Raw genomic sequence first — 284 nt, 5'->3', positions numbered from 1 at the left:
TAGTGTGTTACATATGCAGCTATTTAGAATGTTGAAATAAGATAGTTACTCAAATGATATACAGTCAGCCTCTTAATACAAAATGTAAAATGCCGAACGTCGACCCAACAAATGGGCATTTCAGTGTTAACGCGATTTATGATTGGCAAATAGAACCAATTGACTGCGCGTCGTGATTTACGTTTCCTCTTCGTTTCTCAAGTATTTTAGTGGCCTTGTTTTGGGAGACCAATTAAGGAAGAGTTTTTTATGGTTATCACTGTAGAGAAGAAATATGGACAGAA

Source organism: Penaeus monodon, chromosome 20, assembly GCF_015228065.2.
Source record: "Penaeus monodon isolate SGIC_2016 chromosome 20, NSTDA_Pmon_1, whole genome shotgun sequence".
Classification (NCBI taxonomy): Eukaryota; Metazoa; Arthropoda; class Malacostraca; order Decapoda; family Penaeidae; genus Penaeus; species Penaeus monodon.
The sequence above is the reverse complement of the archived record's forward strand: the minus strand, read 5'-3'. Positions refer to the sequence as shown.